At 42.5% G+C, this 19841-nt stretch overlaps 1 long non-coding RNA gene across 1 annotated transcript in view; it reads left to right on the top strand.

Moving 5' to 3' along the window:
* LOC126284741 (uncharacterized) overlaps positions 1 to 17620 on the top strand; it is a 587812-nt gene extending 570192 nt beyond the window's left edge. Inside the window, exon 3 of the long non-coding RNA XR_007551546.1 lies at positions 17568 to 17620. This is a non-coding gene — a long non-coding RNA (uncharacterized LOC126284741). The remainder of the gene's footprint in view (positions 1 to 17567) is intronic.
* Positions 17621 to 19841: the final 2221 nt, after the last annotated feature.

Below are 19841 nucleotides of genomic sequence, written 5' to 3' on the forward strand. Positions count from 1 at the left end.
GGTGATTGGTGACAGCATGTTGATATTGTGTACCGTCACGAAATGTGCCCTTGCAACACGACAACATTTGTCGAGGCACGAGGAGGAAAATTACTGCTGTGCTGCAATCGCTGAAATGGTGTTCCAGATACTGCCACAACCGCCATGCTACTGTGAACTGGCTTCTTCTGATTTCCGCCTGTTCTGAGCTGTGAAGAAACACCTGCGCGGGCATCATTCCGCAGAATACCTGGAACTGAGAGCAGCTGTCCTGCGGTGGGTTCGACAGACTCCAGACAGACTTCAGAAACGTGGTTTGAGGAGGTCCTACAGAAGTTAAAGGAGCCAAGTCAGGAGAATACGGTACGTGTGAAAATACCTAGAACACCACTGCCGTAATGGCTGTCTTATTTCTCCGACTCGTGTGTGGACGAGATTCCTAGTGCTTCAGTAACACTTTTTACTGGCGGTTCACACTTTCCACATGTTGTCACCAATTGCATATGAATATCCGCAGTGCTTACACCATCCTTCCAACAGAAGCCACGTCGTCCAGCGCTATCCCAGAGGATTGCACTCCAAGTTGTCTGCTCAAGTACAGACAGCAGTCGAGAAAATGAGCTGTAATGTGCAGGGATTACACTTCTAGTGATTTTCGTGCTACCTGCGGTTAGACCGAATTATTACATGCTTGCCATTTCAATGAAGAATCGAATGGCGAACCACAAATGATCGCTAAAAGTAAAGTGTAAATCAATATGGAACGCCCCTTGCACAACAGAACTTACTTGGAAATCATGAAGGATTATCTTGAAGAAGTGCATTTTACGTTGATGAATTATTGTTCAAATTAGAACACCTCCGTTTAGTTAACTATACGAAAACGGTTATGTTAATGTAATCACGGAATAACCGCCACGTGAACGTAGCAATTTATTTATCTTAATACCTAGAAAACCCGTGGCTTGATATTTGATCCTTTGTAACGCTTATTAAGAAGAAGATACGTCAGTTTTACTAATTAATTAGAAATCTATCTTTCCGCAATATAATCATGAATTGCCTCTTATAACTGCACGAATGATGGTTCAAATGGCTCTGAGCACTATGGGACTTAACATCTGTGGTCATCAGTCCCCTAGAACTTAGAACTACTTAAACCTAACTAACTTAAGGACATCACACACTTCCATGCCCGAGGCAGGATTCGAACCTGCGACCGTAGCAGTCCCGCGGTTCCGGACTGAGCGTCTAGAACCGCTAGACAACCGCGGCCGGTGCACGAATGAAACTCATTTCACAGGCACAGTCACTGACACAGCAGATTTGTTAAAGCTTGTGGAAACAAATAAGAACTAACTCCAACGATGATTACTTTCGCATTCCAGTTAATCAGTAGGCTATTGAAATGGTTTGAGTTAATCTACAATTCTTCCTGCAAGTTAATTGTTACACCGCTGCTATCTTTGAGCGGTATTCCTTCACGTCAGTAAAGGAACAACTTCGTTGTACTGAGTATGTAAAGACTCTGGCATAGCATACAAACTGTTCCAGCGTGTGCTGATGTTTTGATTTCGAGATGAATCCAAATATGAGAAGAGGGTACTATTCGTCAAGCACCCTAAAATGTATTTTGCATTACTTCTTGATGCTGTAACGTTTGGGTTGTCATTTAACAAGTAGTTACTTTTATAGAAAGTGTGACTAAGCACTGTGTTAATGTCATGTGCAACGCAAGGAAGCCGTTTGTTATTTTCCGAATTTTTTATGTAATAACGATAATAATGAGCGTGTGGCATTGGTGGCCAGGAGACCCTCGCGGGGCGGTTAGGCCGCCGCTCCACAAGTTCTTTCACGCCACTACGGCGACTTGCGAGTGAATGAGGATCAAATGATGATGAAAGACACACAACACCCAATCATCCCGAGGCAAAGAAAATCCCTGACCTTGCCGGGAATTGAACCCGGGACCCCGAGCGCGGGAAGCGTGAACGCTACTGCAAGACCACGAGCCGCAGACATTTTTTATGTAGTTGCCACATTCGTCGATGACAAAAAAGCAATTACGCATCTTGTTCCGCAAAATGTTCCAATCAGCTAAGATGTCTTCTGTTTCTTTTGTAATATTCACTCTTGTTTCCTTAACGTCAAGGAATTTATCTCCAGACAAAAAAGTATTCACAAGAAATCATTCTCTGAAAATGCATTGTGCACTCAGCGTACCCTAGTGAAGCTGACTGTGCGAAACAGATGATACATCAAATGTCGCTGCACATAACTTACCACTGACTTCCTAAATAACAAAAGGCTTTAAGCTGTTTTGAACTGCATCAGCCTGTTCGATGACACGCTTACTTATACTAGAAGCGTAAAATCTGTAACGCTGAACTGTCAACGAGTGACTTCAGAAATTACGAAGGAATGTTATTTTTAACTTCATTTGATAGTAAATCTAACAACGCTCTGTTAGACTCTGTCTCTAATAATATTTCTCCTTTGACTTCCTCATCAACTCCTATTTATTCCACAACCATATCGTCAGACAAATACTCAATTTGTCTTCAATGTACCCTTCCCATTTATTCGCCCCCTTCACTCTGTTTAACAGTGGAATTCCTCCAGCACTCTTTATGTTGGCGCCTTTGCTTTCAGTTTCACTGAATGTTGTTTCTAGTTTTCTATACGCTAAATCGCCCTTCCGACGACGATTTCCTTTTAGATTTAATGACATTTTTCCTGCCACCATTTTGCCTTGACTTCCAGGCTCTTCTTATTAGTTTCATTGCTAAGTGACCTATATTGCTCTTCCTGTCTTTTCCTGAATTTTTTGTATTACCTTCGTCCTCGATCAGTGGAAACTTTACTTCTTTTTCCAAAGGTTTCTGCAGAGTTACTTTCTTTGTACTTTCGTTTATCTGCCCATCTCCTGTGACTGCCCTTCTTAGAGATGTCCATTCCTCTTCCACTGACCTGTTTACTGCGGCAGGCTTTATGTATAGTTATGTATAGCACAACATCAGATGCTCCTCATCATTCATCAGTACATCCGAATCTCACTTACTTACACACTGACTTTTCTAGACGAGTCTCCCAAACTTCAGTCTGTTCTTCAACATTACTTAATTGTGACCTGAGTCCATAGCTGCTCTGGTGTGTGCCTGACGGTATCAAATTTCGCGATCTCTTTGTGATCAAGATATAGTCTATCTGGGATCTGACATTACTGCCTATCTTTTTCAAAGATATCACCTCTTCTTCTGAACTGTGAATAGTTCATTCGCTGTTACTAACTGGAATTTACTGTAAAACTCAGTTAGTCATTGACACCTCTCATTATTGCTATTAACCCCACACTGTCCCGCCACTACTTCTTTCGTTCTTTTCCTAGCTATCAAGCTCCATTCCCCCATGGTTATTAGATTATCATAGCTTTTTACGCACCGTAAGGCACTATAATCGGTATACAGATAGTATATATAAGCGCGTTATTCTTTGGATTCAAAATGTGCCACGTATTTAAATCCCTACATCACTCATAACTGATCCTCTCCCCTCTGAACTACACTGCCGGGCACGCAGCAGTCAGCTAGCCGTTGGATTGCAACCAGCGGCAATCAACTTTGACATTATTATTTTCATCGCAGCATACTTAATAAACACAGTTTTAATCAAGAGTTAACTCCTGGACTCAAATGCATTTTAGCGAACAGCTCTATTGGAAACTGACGGGAAATTGGTTATTAAATTACATCTTGCGTCACAAACTGCGGGAAAACGTTATCCTTTTTGTAGAACAGAAAAAGTACGAGAGCTATAATGATAAACCTCAACAGATAAAGCATGCTTACTGAATCAAAGGTCACAGTTTGGATTCTTGTCACATAGTAGATGTTTGGTTAAGAAGTTGTACAGTTCCTTCTCCAAAATTTACTAAATAGTGTTGCAAAGTAACTCCAAGTTACCAGTAGTAAGATTTTTGGCTATGACTTTCTGGCACACAGTTCGAGGACTTCTTGTATCCCAAAACCTATTCGAAATTCCGTAACTGTACATTCATGTTGCATCTACAAAATGGCTCTGAGCACTGTGGGACTTAATATCTGAGGTAATCAGTCCCCTAAACCTTAGAACTACTTAGACCTAACTAACCTAAGGACATCACACACATCCATGGCCGAGGCAGGATTCGAACCTGCGACCGTAGCAGTCCGCGGTTCTGGACTGAAGCGCCCAGAACCGCTCGGCCACCGCTGCCGGCGTTGCATCTACATGGGACACCAGGATGAATGTATCTGCGTAGGAAAACACGAGGAGAACAATAAGCTCATCTGTCATTTCGCTGTAAGCATCAGCTTAAGGTTTGCATGAAACGTCAATTCGTATCACACACGTGAAATTTAAGAAATGCGTTTCCACTGCATATCAAACTGGCTTTGTGACTGGATCGAAAATTTCCTGATACGGGAGGACAGGAACCCTGAACATGTTACATGTTCATCGTTGTTCAGCAAACGCTTGTTTCACGTGGTTGCCACAGAACACACGCATGGCTATTTACAAAGAGGGAAGAGGAATAAATCCACAGAACTACCATCCTATAACTTTTGTATCTGTTTGTAGCGGATTACTAGAAACACTGTGAGTTCCAGACAATCACCTACTTGGCACGAAATTACGTTCTTCATGAAAATCGTTATGGGTTCCGGGAACTTCGATGACATAAATTGCAAATCGCACTTTTCACACAGGACATGCTCAATTCCATGGATAGATGAAGAGAGATTGTTTCGGTGCGTCTTGATTATTGAGAGGCTTTTGACTTACTACCACATCACCTGGATCAAAAATCTCTGGACAGGAGAGTCAATTTCTGATCCTAAAGACGTATCTCATGAATTCAAGGGAATGTATGGCGCCTTTTTTGTTAGTTCCATAATGAGGCTACCTGGAAACGGATTTTAGATAAAAATAACTAATTTTTTGCCATCGTAAGGTGTTTTATAGGAGGTCCTCTTTAAAACGGGATATTTCAGGTGACTATACTTCAAATGGAATCATATTAATTATCGGTTTTCTGTGGTAGTGCATACAGTTTTTGCCACTTCAAACTTTGTGCATGGCTGTAAGTCTATCAATATTATTTCAAGTCTCTTATTTCAAAGTGATTAATTTGTGTAGTAATTGTCATCCATCAAGTTTCACTCTCTGACACCCTGGAGAATATGCTATTGTTGCTGTTTATATCTTTGACTACAGTGTTGGTTTATATGTGGTGAATACGACTGTCATTTCAAGAATATTCTCGCTTATGATCTTATGATCTGCATTTTTTATTTGAAGTAAGTGTGAGGATAAAGCTGTTTTAGAGACAGGGAGTGAAACTAATGCAGTCTCAAAAAAACATTTTTAAATTTCTAAAACGGTGCAATGAGATAGAAATAAAATTGTATTGTATGGATTGCTGGGAGGCCACAAAAGGCAAGTTGAACCACCTAATTGTAAAGTTTGTTCTGTCCTTCGCTCTTAGAGGTACCTTTCCATCGAAAAGTATGAGATCTGTGTGTATAAGTGTGTGTGAAACGTATAGGTGACTAACGAGTATGTGTGTGTGTGTGTGTACACGCAGTGCCCTCAGACTGTCACTCCAATTACTGGCCATTCCTGATTGTGCTTAAACTTGGTAATCTGATGGGAAGCTGTGTATCAACTTGGCAAGCCATTGACTTAATGAGGTTATCGAAACATCTGTGTCCAGATTTAAAGATGAAAAATGAGTAAAATGGCAAAGTGTGGAATAAGTTGGAATTTGGAATGAGGGGCATTACTTTGACGAATTTTTCTGTTGGAATACCTGGATGGAGTACAAACATAATTTTGACGATAGATTGATTGATAGATTGGTAGTGTCAGAAAATGCCAGGTTCGTGAGGTACTGGGATTTCCTGAAGGCTCGCGGGTGGTAGGATTGCCATGTTGGCCTTAGATCAGTCTAGGCTACAAAATGCAAACTGCTGTCAGAAATGATTAGTAAAGAAAACACAACAGATAGAAAGATGTGTCGTAATAAAATTCCAGAATGCATTTGAAGAATGAAGACTGTGTCTATGCAGTAGGGCAAGTTTCCTCTAAGTTTCCTTTTCCCATATTTTATGTAACTTTTCTCAGCTTTCACTAAACGTAGACACACAAAATTTTCTGTGACTGTTTCCACAGTTATGTGTATCTACTAAAAAATATATAATATCGTTTACTGGTACAATAAAAACTTACAAACGGTAAAAGAATTTTTTTAAAATGTGTCTCTGGTGGCAAAGAATTTAAGAATTTACATTCACGTTGTCAAAAAGACTATGAAGGATAGTTGTTTCTATGTCGACGGGATTCTGGTGAACATAAACAGTAAAATTGTATTGTATGGATTGCTGTGAGGCCACAAAAGGCAAGTTGAACCACCAACTGAAATAAACTCTTAAAAATATATCTTACATGACATTAAATTTTAAATTGTGAAGACATCAATTCAATTTCCCCGTAAAGATACAGCCGATAGCATTAACTTTAATCTCAGAGTTCTAGCAGACGATACAATCATTGATGTTGTAATTCTATCCTGTAAAAATTGTGGTAATATTCACTTAGATTCTGGATGTATGTCAACCGTGTGCTGTCAAAAAAGCTAGATCTCTGCATACTTGCAAGGTGTATTGTATTTACATAGCAACAAGGTGGTTTAATGACGTGGCATGTTGTTAAGAAAATGCCGCAGCCAACTACATCCATGAAGCGTCTGTGATCTACTTCTGATTAATAGCAATTACATAAACCTTCTTTTGGAATCATCTGAAAAGGGCGACAAGTTATGTCTGTATATTTGTAATTTTTTCGTATATTTTTTTCATAAAGACCTTCGTCTCCTAGATTTCTTGGATAATATTTATTTAATGTGTACCTAGAATCTTATCACTCTCAACGAGATTAAATTCTAGGCGCGCAGTCCGGAACCGTGCGACTGCTGCGGTCGCAGGTTCGAATCCTGCCTCGGACATGGATGTGTGTGATGTCCTTAGGTTAGTTAGGTTTACGTAGTTCTAAGTTCTAGGGGACTAATGACCACAACAGTTGAGACCCATAGTGCTCAGAGCCATTTGAACCTTTTTTTGAGATTAAATCTTCTGTTTGGTAATGATTTTTTTCTGTCAGTCTGCTGCTTTACTAAACTATTTTCCACCTGCTATACGTAGATAAAATTTTTATAATCCATAAAAAATATTAACTCATCTCAGTATCTTTTAACAACAGTCGGTCAATCGTTTCTCAGACGTTTCACCATCAGTCAGGGTTTGCATTTTCAGTGATTCACCCTTCATTCCTGCCGGCTAATTGGAGCCGATCCAACACGCAGTCATTATACACTATAAGCCAGCATACACTGCCGGAAATAATGCAACACCCTCTGCGACACTGTCATTTTACTGATAGTTGAAGTGCCAGAGAGTTCATTATTGTGGGAGTGTATGATACTTTCAGCCCAAATGGAACACAGATGTCACAGTGAAGTGTGCCCAAACAATCGCATCAATACACAGTGTAGACCCCTCTGGAGGCAACAATGGCGTGTATTCTCACATGAAAATGACCACAACGTTGTCGAACATCTTCCTGTGATAGACTGACACAATCGTCTTGCATCTGTTGTTGCAATACGGCACTGGTCCTTGTGGGATCTGAAGAACTGCTTCATCATGTCCCATACGTGTTCAAGTGGCAAAAGATCTAGTGTTCTTGACGGTCCGGGCAATTATAGTAAACCATGAAGAGCACGTTTCGTAGCAGCAGCCGCACATGTACATACACTGTCGCGCTGAAAAATCATGTACTTTCCTGTCGAAGGAACCGAGGTAACAGACTGTGAAATGTGGTGGTTATTGGTTACTTCATCCTCCAGAAACGCCAGATGTCAGTCACAGTAAGTGGTGATTAATTCCCACCCTCCCGCTCCTTATTATGCAGCCTTGGATGGGACCTGTGTATCGTGAGCGAATGCACACTGTGATACACATCTCATCAAGTCTACGCAATACACGTGTACGTCCATCACTCGCATACAGGCAGAACCTATTCTCATCACTGAAGACAACAGAGTGTCATTACGGACTCCAGTTAACTATTTCACGATACAAGAGTAGCAAATTCTTGGTGGTGTCACGGTGTCAGTGGTAACCCAACCGGAGCTCCAATTTTCTTAATCCTGGTGCAAGCAGATGGTTCCCAATGGTCCTGATCAAACAATAGGTGCAACATGTGCTCTGTTCAGCAGGAGTACTCCTCGGTGGGGCATGGTTGTACCCTAGAATGAATATCGTGAACACTGTTCGGGCCTAAACTCAGCAGTTACCGCTTGCAGAGTCACAACACAGGCAGCACAGACAGGCTTCTTAAGCGCCATCTGATCGCCGATGACCGTGAAAAATGTGTTATTAACACTACAACACCTCGGCAAGCACAAATTTTATCCTGGTGCCACCAAACACAATGCTTGAGGTTGTTGCGCTTTGGCAGCGTAAGTTCCAAAGGTGGTCCAACACGTTTTTAAGTAGACGGCTATCATTTACTTAACGTGTTGGAAAACCTCTGGAACGTAACGCGAGAGTGATTCTTCGTGCTATGATTTCGTCAAATCTTTGTCTAGGAAAAAATTGTTCTGGACTGTCCTGTAATATTACATTGTACAAGTAGCTGGATTAATGTAACTAGCCCTCTTGCTGTAGCTGAGAGAAACAAATGGAAACACAAGGAAAATGCAAATCGATCATTCAGTCAACCATCTTCAGTTGAAAGCTTGTGTGAAAACAATATCCCAACGATGAGAAAGTAGAAATGCTATTCATATATAGAGGATGTAAGTAACCACAATAATAACTATAATAATATTTTCTTATTTTTAGCACATTTTTACATTTGTTATTTACATTGTGGACATATTTTTACTGTTCTGCAGTACTTTTAAATTACATGTTGTTACTGCAAAGGTAGTCCTCGATTAAAAATGGCACCATCATTTCTTTTATTGAGATGGAAGGTAGGCGCATTACTACTCAGGCAGAGGAACTTGAGATGGTGCGATATCCTGACAAAAACCCGCCTCCACGTAGGTGGTTTTCTCGTGGTATTTTAACACTTCAGGAAACACTGAGTTTCAACTCAACGCAATGCAGTCATCGTAGAACTAACACAGACGTCAGAGTTACTGTTCTATTGCAGTGAATCCACACTTGAGCACATGATAGCTTGAACAGGAGACTGGCACTTCTAAAACGAGAGTGAGCATCCCATTTAACGTATCACCGTTACATCCTTATCATATACACCGGAACCAAGAGTAGCATGGGTATGATTTCCAGGATGGGGCACAGCTCTGCCTCTCGGCACAGGGGCCATTTCTCGCTAACCGGAACTTCTTCGTAGATGTTCTGTTTACGGATCAGTGTTCGTTCTCAAAGAAGAGGCAGGTAAATAGAAAGAAAACTTACGTCGATCCAACGAAAACCAACGATGTCTCAGGGGAACATCAGCATCAATCGGTGCTCGGTACTATAATTTTTGACTCTTACTTCATAATTAGTCGCACCATCGGCAGGGAATATGTCAACTTACACGAATTCTTCCTCGTCTTCTGGATAATTTGCCGCTAAGAACCAGGATGCTTATGTGGTGAATGTGAAGCACGCAATGCCTTGTGTGAACTCAGCGTTCTGAATAACCAATGTGGGTTTTGCTTGTGTTTCCATTTGTGTACTGCCAGCTCCAGAAAATGGGTGAATTCCGTTAACATAGGTATTGCAGTTTATTCCAATGCGGGAGAGTCTAAGTCTTTTGTGTTTGGTTTTTAATAATGTCCTGATTTACTGTATGGTACACTGCAAAACATTTTTGAACAGTTATTGAGGAGAGGAAGTGGATTACTCTATAAAAAATATTGGACAATATTTACAATAAAGAGTACTATTGTTCATATTTTCGTAACGAATTATGTTACGAGAAATGCAATCATGCTTGTTAATGCCTTCATTTACCTTTCGTCAGTGGAGCATTATCAGACAACATTGAAGGCTATGGCGGCTGCTACACACGTGCTCCGCAAGTGACCATACAGTGTGTGGCGGAGGGTACCTCGTAGTACTAGACGTACCTTTCCTTGTTCAACTCGTAATTGGAGCTAGGGAAATTGACTGTCTGTATCCCTCCACATGAGCCCTACTTTCTCTTATCTCGTCATCGCAATCCTTACACGAAATGTGCGTTGATAGTAGTAGAATCGTTCTGCTGTCTGCTATAAATGCCGGGTCTCATTAATATTTCACGAAAAGAACGTTGGTTTCCGACTAGGCATTACCATTTGAGTTCATGAACCGTTCCCGTAACATTCATGTGTTTATTGAACCTACCTGTAGTAAATGAAATGTTGCTTTGCGACAACATGTCTAGACACTTAATCTGCGTGACCATGTAGAACAGGACACCACTAACACTGTATTCGAATATTAAAGGACTGTTTGTTTTATTCATCTTTATTAACTTTCATTTTTCTTGCTGACATTCATCGCACCAAATAGAATATCTGCCTAAATTATCCTGTATCCTTGTATATTCACTCAAAACTAAACATCTCCGTGTAATTCAGCGTCATCAGCAATTATTTGCGGACTTATGGTCGCCTTGTTCGTCAGATATTTTATGTATGTGAACAAGAGTGGCCCTATCTCAATTCCCTGAAGACACTTTTGTACCCCTTGGTAGATAAAGAACTTTCGCTTGATACATTTTTTAAATTATTTCTGGCTAAAGTGTTATTTGAGGATATCACGACAAATGATACACCCTGCGTCGTATAATTCGAGGTACGACAATAAAGTAATAAGACTGATTTACTTTGCAAGATGTTGCAACCCTGCAGACTTTCGTAGGCACAATATCTTTGACCTTTGTTTATAAGCTGCTTCGTCCAAGCAGCACATCGATGCAACTGCTCAGTCGTGAGCTGTGCTGTAATAAGTTAACACGTGTTTGTGTCTCTCGTCACGGAAATGGAACTGCATAATATTGCGCGACGGTATCCCATATCCTTTTGCGTTAAATGGGGTGAAAACGCGACGACAACTTACGCTAAGCCTCAGAAGGCTTTTGGAGAGGAGGTTGTGTCGAGAGCTCAAGTTTTTCGTTGGCATAAAATGTTTAGTGAAGGCAGAACGAATGTTCAATATGATGAGCGCAATGGACGACAATCAATCTTGTGTGCTTCTTTGATTCCAAGGGAATTGTTCATAAAAGCGGGGGGGGGGGGGGGGGGGTGCCTCTTGGACGAACAGTAACCAGTATTACTACAAAGAAATTTTAGAAATACTTCGTAAAAGAGCCTTCGTATCCATGCCTACATTGCTGATAAATGGATTCTGCATCATGGCCGCGCAGGATTAGCCGAGCAGTCTAAGGCGCTGCAGTCATGGACTGTGCGGCTGGTCCCGGCGGATGTTTGAGTCCTCCCTCGGGCATGGGTGTATGTGTTTGTCCTTAGGATAATTTAGGTTAAGTTGTGTGTAAGCTCAGCGACTGATGACCTTACTTAGCAGTTAAGTCCCATAAGATTTCACACACATTTGAACTTTTTTTTTCTGCATCAATGCGCCATCCCATACTGATTTGTCAGTACAGCAATTTTCAGTACTGCCGCAGCCACCTTATTCATCAGATATCGCTCCGTCCGACTTTTTTCTATTTCCAAGAGTCAAAACGGCGGACAAAGGACACCATTATCAAACAACACAAGATGTCCAAAAAGCTGTGACGAACGTCTTGTAGGATATTACAGAAGAAGAGTTCCAGAATTGTTACCATCAATGGCAGAAGCGCTGGAAAAAGTGTGTGCAGTCAAGACGGAACTATTTTGTAGGGGACAACACAATACTTGACTAAAATGGTAAGCAACATTTTTTTTTTAACTTCAGCCTCATTGCAGAATTAGATTTTCACTCTGAAGCGGAGTGTGCGCTGATATGAAACTTCCTGGCAGATTAAAACTGTGTGCGGAACCGACACTTGAAGACGGGACCTTAGTCTTTCGCAGGCAAGTGCTCTACGAACTGAGCTACCCAAGCACGACTCACGCCCCGTCCTCACAGCTTTACTTGTACCAGTACCTCATCTTCTACCTTTCAAACTTCACAGAAGCTCTTCTTTCAGGAGTGCTAGTTGTGCAAGGTTCGCAGAAGAGCTTCTGTAAAGTTTGGAAGGTAGGAGACGAGGTACTGGCAGAAGTAAAGCTGTGAGGACGGGGCATGAGTCGTGCTTGGGTAGCTCAGTTGGTAGAGCACTCTCCCGGGAAATGAAAAGGTCCCGAGTTCGAGCCTCGGCCCGGCACAGAGTTTTAATCTGCCAGGAAGTTTCATATCATTCTCATTACTTTATTGTCGCACCTTGTACGTAACCTCCCCAGATTGAAATTCGGCTCTCTCCAGCGCGGAAGTAACCTGCCATCTGTGCTACTGCAGCTGAACTTAGGTACGAGATGAGGGAACTTCAGCCAGAGAAAGCTGCAAAGCAAATGCGGCTGACACTATCGGGGACTGGAAGTGAGGTTGAGAGACCGGCCTCTGTAGACGCTGGAGGTCGGTGCGGTCAGAGGGCCACCGCCTCTGGCCTCCGTTGTCAGGCTATTGACCGAGGCGGCTGGCTGCACTTGCACGGTTCGCTCCCCCACTTGCCGATCCGCCGTGTTCCTCGTGGACAGGATCTCCACTCTCCAACTGCGGCACAAAGGCAAACCCGCCGGCGGCCGCGGATTAGCTCGGAGGTCGCTCCCTAAGCAAGTTAGCGACCCGAGATCCAGTTAGCGGGCGCGTGGCTGCCCTGGGGCGCTGCGTTCGACGAGCCCTCGTCTCCATCTGCAAGCCTCGGGTTAAGGGGACGTCACCTGCGCCTCAGCATACACCGCACGTGGCCTCTCACACAAACAGCGCGTCTCTACTGACGCTGTGGAAGTCGTTTGTGGCACGCATCATTGAATCTCTAGCGGACAGGCCACAGTCTAACGTATCGAGCTACATTCAAAGCTGCGAAACTATAGTTCAATTCTTTTATCTTGTCAGCTCGCGCATGCCCGTCCAGACGCAGGAGACTGCTGTGAAGACAGTTGTAGGCGCTAAGAACAACAGCACCACAGTATACTATAGTATAGTTCGCAAACTTACGTTCAGGGGGGAGCGCGCAGTTTATGAAGTAAAGCTACCACGGCCGCATTAACCCTTTCGCTGCTACAGAGACGTGCTCCCTGCATTTCGCGCTGTGCGCGATTTTGTCATCACTGCACTGCTCGCCTGTAAAGACACATGGTGTTCCGACTGCTTTGACAGACTTATCATTCGATTTCACAATAACTATGTGGCCGAAAAATTCGATTTTTACACATCTTCTTGACTGATACCTTCCCCCCACAAATGACTTAACTTTGTTTCGATCTTCAACGCAGTTATTGTGTAGCATTAAATGTAGTAAACCATTGCACGAAATTTTGAAGACTTTTCAGAGGTAAAAGTCACAGCGTATACTTTCTGTATGGTCGATTTCAGTTGCCATTAGAAATTTCAAAAAATTACATTCAAAAGAATAAAATTAATGTAGTAAGACACTTCGATAGTGTTTTTAAATAAAGAAAATATTAGGTACCTAGCAAGGTTTGAATTTGGAACTAGCCAAACACCTTAACCGTTACCCTAACGCAGCTTGTCATTTAACGCAATCCCTGGAAGAGTTTTAAAAAAATCACGCAAAATACCTACAATCGCTGTTGGTATGACTATGAATTACTCACGTTTCGTCGAAGTACAATAGGAAATAAACAATTACCGCTGTCCTTTATTGCGAAAAAGCGGTTAGTGAGAATGAACTTCCCTACTTTCGCCAGAATTAGGAGTTTTATTGCTTGTTTGCTTTAATTAATTAATAGAATATGAAGCAATTGGTATAAAGAATGCTTTCTCCAAACTTCCTTTTATATAAAGTCTGCTATCAAGACATTGCTTTTGTTCAATTACTTAATTTATGACTGAACGTTTCTAAAACTGAAGACACTCGTCCGTGCTCTGCAATGCAGTCGAGCTCTGGCAACGTCGTTCTCTGTTCATTGGCTGACTGTGTTTTGTGACGTCAGATGCGCAGAACGAACCTGAACTCGGCGGCCATCGTAAATTAAGCGCACTTTAGTGACCGCTTGACAGTTGAGGACATACTAGCGACCCTAGTGCTAAGAAACCTGTTCGCCACTTAACGCCGTATGTGCCGTTTTGTATTCTTTTTGAACTCATTTAGTTAAATTTTTGCATTCCAAGCATTAGTAAAATGACAAGTGACTTGAACATTAGTAATATAAATGAAAACACAGCCAAAACGCATGAACGAAATAACACAAGCAACTATTTCTTCATGAACATCTAATCGCTTGACATTTATTCAGTCTACATCCACATCTACTTCGATAATGCGCTGCTTCCTTGACGCGACTAGGCGCGCCGGCCCGGATAGAATCCGCCTGGCGGATGAACGACGACGGCCGGTGTGCCAGGCCAGCCTGTATGTGGTTTTTAGGTGTTTTTCCACATCCTCCTAGGTGAATACCGGGCTGGTCACCACGTCCCGCCTCAGTTACACGACTCGCAGATATTTGTAACACATTTACACTATTTCACGATTTACACTAGACGCAAACAGACAGGCTACACTAATTCCGTCCTGGGGGGTATGGGGTGGCGGTAGGAAGGGCATCCGGCGACCCCTCCAAGTTAAGGATGCCAATTCCGTACTTAACCCTGCCGATCCTGCGCACAATGCGGGATAAAGGCAGTATCAATAGAAAGAAAGAATCCACATCTACTTCGATAGTCCGTAATTCAACTAACCGGCGAGTGGCAGAGGGTACCCTGTACCACTACTAGTCATTTTCTTTCCTGTTCCAAAACGACTGTCTTTATGCCTCCGTATGAGCCCTAATTTCTCGTCCTTATATTCGTGGTCCTTACGTGCAATGTATGTTGGAGGCAACAGATCCGTTTTTGCAGTCACCCTCTAATGCCAGACCTCTAAATTTTCTCAATAGTGTTCCTCGAAAGGAATGTCGCCTTCCCTCCAGGGATTTCCATTTGAAGACTCGAAGCACCTACCAATAACAAACCTAGAAACTCACTTCTGAAGCCGGCTGTGGTTGCCGTGCGGTTCTAGGCGCTACGGTCTGCAATCGCGCGACCGCTACGGTCGCGGTTCGAATCCTGTCTCGAGCAGGGATGTGTATGATGTCCTTAGGTTAGTTAGGTTTAAGTAGTTCTAAGTTCTAGGGGACTGATGACCCCAGCAGTTAAGTCCCATAGTGCTCAGAGCCATTTGAACCATTTCACCTCCGAATTACTTCGATGTCTTCCATTAACCCAAGCTGATATCGATCCCAAGCGCTCTAGCAGTACTGAAGAATACGTTGTACTAGAGTCCTCTATGCAGTCTCCTGCACATATGAACCATACTTTCCTAGAACTCTCCCAATAAGCAGAAGTCGGCCGTTTGCCTTTCTTGCTACAATACTCACATGTTCATTCCATCTGATATGGCTTTGCAGGTATTTCAACGATGTGACTGCCTCAAGCAGGACATTAATAATGGCTACTTATGGCTGGTTTGTTGCGGCCTGTCTCGAATTGCTCTCCTGCGCTAAACGTTTCAGTGTAGAACTTGCATTTACACCAGGGTGTACTCCAAACTCTGTCATTCCTTGCCGTTTTACCCTCTAGTATCCTGGAAATTATTCCCCGATGTCTTAAGACATGTCCTATCATTCTGCCACTTGCTGTTGTCAGTATTTTCCGTGCATTCCTTTGGTCGCCGATTCCGCGGAGGACCTCATAATTTCACCACTTTTCTGTAGCACCACATCTCAAACTGTCCTAATTTTTATTCTGGTTTTCCCACTCGCTATGATTCATTGTCGTACAATTTTGTGCTCTAAACGTAGACCTACATTCTCAGAAAATTCTTCCTCAGAGTAAGGCTTGTGTTTCATACGAATGTCAAGAGCGCCCTATTTGCGAGTGCTAGTCTTCTTTTTATGTGTGTTGCTTCTTCCGTCAAGGGTTGTTTTGCTTTCAAGGTAGGAGAATTCCTTAACTTCGTGTACTTTGTGATCACCAATTTGATATTAAGCTTGTCGTTATTTCTTACTTCAGGTGCTTCTCAGTATTTTTGTCTGTCTTCATTTAAAGCTGCATCCATTAGACTGTTCTTCTATTCGACAGATCTTGTATTTCTTCTTCACTTTCACTGAGGATAGCAATGTCATCTGTGGTCGGAGAAGCCAGCTTAAGGAGATGTGGAAGTAAACTTGTCTACCGCTTTATCTAGCATTACTGTTTTCCAACTTGTTTAAAACTAACGTAAGTACAAGTTTACACACAATGTGCTGTTTATTTACATTTGCAATCTTTATTTCCTGCAAAGGAGCAAGGAGGAAGAGTTTGATTCCTAGAAAGTCATGATGCACGTTTTGTTTACTTTACTTGTCCATAATAAGGCTCTGTTGCATAGCGTCTACATTGTCCCATTACAGGACGTGTTATGAATTGACTACAGGCCCATTCATTGCTCAGTGCTATTCAGAGACGTACAGTACAATACGATGGAGCAGTAGCGCTACAGCATTTCCTGGTCTCTGAATTGGAAGGGGATGTCCTGTTGCATGGCCTGCGAAGTCACCTGACTTGAACCCCTTGATTGTTTCCTATGGGGATATGCCAAGTGACTTATGTATGAGACACCAATGGATACGGAGATGGAAGTTGCCAGACGTATCTGCCTGTGATATGATTCGAAACTCACTATATATATTTGTCAGTGTGCGTCAGAATCTCTGGGTGGGACCACATTCAACACATGACCAAAAAAGCAAACACTAGGCTCAAATAACTCTCCCCTATGCTTAACAGGCGTAGCACGCTGAATAAGAGGGTGTCTAAATCCATGTACACCACACTTATCAGACCTCTGCTGACGTATGCTGCTCCCGTCTGGGGATAAGCTGCGCCCACACGCCTGAACCGTCTGCAGTTCATACAGAACAAAGTACTCAGAATCGTAAGCAATGCTCCGCGTTACACACGTACCGCGGACCTTCACCAGGAATATCTACTAGATACCTTCTTGCACGTATTCCAAAAACTCTCCACACAACTGTACAGAAACACTAGACACTCGCGTAACCCGTTTATCCTTTCTCTGGGGAACTACGGCCACAACCATTAATGGAAAAATAATAGATCATAGACACTATTAGCAAGAAACCAAATATGTATGGTCCATAGCACGCTAACACAACAGTACTGGCGAGCCCCTGCAACACAGCTTCTACTGGAAACCCCAGATTCTCTATCCGCCGAAAAACAGGCAATCGCAGGAAAGCCGTACTGTACACAACACGCAAACTAGCCACACACACCCCTTACACTGTAAGCTGATCTATGGCCGATCGCCCACTAATGTACGACCTCGAACTGTTGCAGGGACGCAGCAGCTGCAGCAGGCCCTACAACGTGCACCCGCAACGACAAAGGTAACGATGCACGATACCTCGCACTGACATAACCACACCTTGCATGCACTGTCGCAGATAGCAAGCCGCTACTGTCCTTACTACCCGTCCTACTGTCGCAGAAGATTTTTTCCCTTGGCGCTTGCCTTGCCACTTTTTCCCCTCTGCCCTTACAAACCACTACCCTTCAATCGATTTCGTCCATTTTCTGTCTCCTGATGGATCATGTCAATGAGTAATCCTACCCAGACGCATGGACAACATCACTGCCCGCATCCTGTGATTCTGATTTGAATGGCATACGGAGGTGACAGAGGAAGTTTTGGTTTGGTCACCACTTTGGTATGGGCGTGGAGGAGTTCCATCCTTTAGCCGGGACCATCGGGGTTCGACGGTCGATCAATGGAAACGTATCGGCTCTTCGGGTGAATCAGATCTTTGCTTCCACAAACCCCATCAACGAAGTGAACGGCGGCTCGAAGGGTGCAGCTCTTCATACACTCAGGCTGGTGGGAGAAGTTTTATGTTGTGGAAAAATTTTCCTGTGCTAGCATGGGACCTGAGGTAGTAGTAGAAGACATGCTAACGGCATCCTTTCATGTTTGATGTGTGCCCCGACGACGATGTCATCCTTCAGCAGTCTAATTGTCCGCATCTCGAGGCCAGAATCGAACTACAGTGGTTAGAATAGCATTATAGTGTTGTCTCGACTACCAAGTCTGCGTGATATAAATTCTATGGAACGGACATAAAAGTTTTCTGGGTATGGTACATCGTCATAATGAATTGAAAACTACAGAAACGGAAGAAAAAAAGGAAAAGAAAAAATCCAACTTTTGGCAACGGTTGCGGCGTGACCCAGAAGAAGGCCGCGATGTTTGTGTGTGTGTTTTTTTGTTTTTTTTGTTTTTTGTTTTTTTCTCCAGCAGCAGTAGTTTTATACATTATGACACGGTACCATACCTAGAAAACTTTTATATCGACTGATTCTGCCCGGGGAAGCTAACGCCGTCCGATGGAATCGATTTGGATTTCTATCGAGAGTCATCAGCTCGTATGCAAATCAGCGGCGCGTTGTTTACATGAATTACATCATTTGTGCGTAGACGTCTAGTGATCCATTCCTCCACAAAGCTACCAGCAAACTTTCGGATCCCCTAATGTGCAGAATCAGTATGGTATTTTTTTCCAAAGTCGGAGAAACAAGCTATTAAGCAGGTGATCATAATGTTTCGGCTCATCAGTGTACATCTCCTTCTTGATGTCTGATGTGTGCGATAAGTGCGGGGATTCGATTGGTTGTAACAGCCTCGTCCTATCAACTGTTTCTAAGATTTATGAACGCTGTATCAATGGAGGAAATATGGCACTGATCAAATATAACGGGTTGGAAAACGATTATTTGAGAAGAAGAGGGTTATTAGGGAACGACATGCATTAAAACAAACAACAGCTTAGGTTAAAATATGCTGGTTGTTAGGTTCTAACATTCATGGTGGTGTCTGTTTGTTCTATATCGTGTCTCCCTACCACTTTCGCGCAAAGACGCTCTGAGCGTGTTTTTTAGGGAATTGACTAGTTTGAACCTGGGACCTGTTGCTGGTAAGGAGACGCCAGACTACACATGACATGTAGAATTCAGAAGAGTTCAGTGAGACTAGCGATGATATAACCAAATACTTAATGATTTCAGCGTCAGATCCACTGCACTCCCTGTACATGAATCTTAATACTAACTAAATTTAGTGGAAGGGGTTCAAGGCTTTCCTATTTTTAGTTAGCTGGTAAAATAACGTAGAAAATGCAGTTAAGTTTACCATTGGAAATTTTGTTCTACTCACAAAACATTGTTTGTAAATTGCACTATTGATAAAAGGAAGTGTTTTAATACAGGATAGTAAAAACCAATTGCGTTCAACAAAAATGTGAACGAATATTCCCTGAATGGGTTTCCAAGTTCTACAATGGATCGAAGGATGACCTATGCCATATCACATCTATAATCTAGGTTTAAATTAAGTTTCACAAAAATGAAAACTATCAAAATGGTCTACAGTGGCCCTCAATTATCTTTAATTACTTATCTAACTTGTCGTAAATTACAGTGGCTGATGTGGCTTCTCAATAACTATATAACATAAAAATCATCGCGTTTCAGATTTTTATTTCAAGTGGCAAATGTGAACACCATGAGCTTCAATTGACTATCGACACTAGTATTATGCAAAAAGGGGGTGTAACAGAT

The sequence above is a fragment of the Schistocerca gregaria genome, chromosome 8, assembly GCF_023897955.1.
Source record: "Schistocerca gregaria isolate iqSchGreg1 chromosome 8, iqSchGreg1.2, whole genome shotgun sequence".
Taxonomy (NCBI): Eukaryota; Metazoa; Arthropoda; class Insecta; order Orthoptera; family Acrididae; genus Schistocerca; species Schistocerca gregaria.